The sequence below is a fragment of the Corapipo altera genome, unplaced genomic scaffold, assembly GCF_003945725.1.
Source record: "Corapipo altera isolate COAL_440 unplaced genomic scaffold, ASM394572v1 45, whole genome shotgun sequence".
Classification (NCBI taxonomy): Eukaryota; Metazoa; Chordata; class Aves; order Passeriformes; family Pipridae; genus Corapipo; species Corapipo altera.
The window spans coordinates 147,801-149,983 of NW_020884877.1; positions in this window are offsets into that span (position 1 = coordinate 147,801).

Below are 2,183 nucleotides of genomic sequence, written 5' to 3' on the forward strand. Positions count from 1 at the left end.
TCCTGGGAATCATCATTCTCTGTTATAATTAGAAAATAACAAGAGCAACAAAACATATTTTCCTAGAGTTTGTTTTTTTTTTTCCTTTTTGGGGAGATGGAAACTTAACAGCTGAAATGTTGTTCTGTGTCCCAGAAAATGGGTTAAAGCAGTGAAAACTGGTTTAGGTAAAGAACTTTCTACAGCTGAATTGTGCAGGGATCAATGCTCCTCTTGCTTCCTTTTGAGTACATTTACGATTCCTCCTGTGAGATGTCTCTTAGGTGACAAGCCTGACATCCAGCTTTCTCCTCTTCAGCAAAGGAATCATCCCCACAACCAAGGTGTCACAGAGCCTCAAGAGCTGAGAGGAAAACATACCTGGGTTAGGTAAACGCCAGGGGAAAAGACTCTGCACATAACCATGAACTATGTAAGGGAATTCCACTGTCCATTTTTCACACTGGCACATTGTCCTTTACTTTCAAGTAAGCAGTGAAAAATGAAGACAATCCCTGGAGTACATTCTCTACTGGAATTCTAGTCTCCTTGTATCCCCAAGAGCTGGTGGCACAAGTATTTTGTACCCTCTCTCTGCTTTCAAATTATTCTACTTCTCATGAAGAGACTGGCTTTTGACATCAAAAGCATTTAGCAAATTAGAGTGTAGCTCCCTGAATCTAATTCTGCCATCATAATTCATATGGCTACCTAGAGTCTCTTGGACAAAAAACACCAAAGATAACTAAATCTACAAAGGCAGCTCTGGTATAAGTTCTTCCACTGGGCCAGGTCTTACCTTTGCTTAAAGCTTTCCTGTAGCAACCTGAGGCATTTACATTTACAAATAGGTAATATCTTCAAATAATCTTTGGCAAGTAAATGTAATCAAATGGGAGAGAGGCAGAAAAAAGAAGGCTTTTACATGGAAATGTTACTGGAAATGAGCTGATGAGATACACTTGAGTTTCTTGTCTTAAACAGAAAAAAAAATGAGCGTAGTTCGTTATGCAAAGCCAGGGATAAGTACATATTATTTTCAGTGGAAGCTTTTGCTTTGCTTAGTGGTTGATAACCATTTGAAGGCACTTTTCAGTTCACCTTTCTTCCCCATTGCCTCCTTTATGCACTAGGGGGACCCTGAAGTTTTCCACACCATGGAAACAACTCAGCGATGTCGAAGCAGGAGCGCTGCCTTTCCTGGTCACCTTAGCCTAGGTTTTTCCAAGGGGAAAGGTGGGAAAAATCTGCTCAACCAGTTGTTGAACATACCCACAGACTGCTAACATGGCAGTGGGAAAAGCGTGCAAAGGGGCTGTAGCCATACTTTGCTTTGTTTCATCATGCACACTGGTGCTTGCAGCTCTTCCCATCATCAATAAATAAGAGCTGACTTTGCTTTGACTGCTCTGTTTGCTCAGCTAATGTTGTGACATTGGCACCAAGGCTTGAGTCACTGCGTTTTTGAGAAATTAAATGTTTCCTTCCCCAGCCTGAAGTGATGCCAAATACCTAAGTTGCCACTGCTGCAGCTCAATAAACTGTTAGAGAAGTGGCAGATTGCTACTCTAACTATATAGAAAAAGAATATGTATTGACACAAATCCCTTTTAAAACAATATTTTCCAAACACAGTTTCAAATGAATCTGTTCTAAAGAGGGCTATAGGCAACGTCATTCCTTTTTCTTTTAGCAGACAGGCAAAAAATCCTCTGCATTTGACTTACTAGACCTCCATATAGAGATCCATAATTCAGCATGTCAAAGCTTTACTATAAAGCTCATGGTTTATGAGGTGATGTAAAAATCTATTTTTCCTTTGTACAAAAAATCTTTCCCCACTATCTCTTAGTGGGATGATGCTTTTTGATCTCTGCATGAATATTTCTAATAAAAATACGTGCATGCATTTTAACATCTCTAACATGAATTAAAAGAATTTTTCCTGTCTTAAAAACATCTAGTGTCAACACTGTTGTTGAATATTTAATGTGAAGTATAATGTAATTTGACTAGATAATTATCTCAGAGGAAATGGTGACTGCCCCATTGTTTTTTCCTGTGTTTATTTTTTATCATCTTTGATGATTGTTTAAAGTAGAAATGGAACTGAATGACTAACTTCCAAGACTCGCCTTCTCTCTCTCTCTCTCTCATTCTCTCTCTCTCTCTCTCTCTCTCTCATTCTCTCTCTCTCTCTCTCT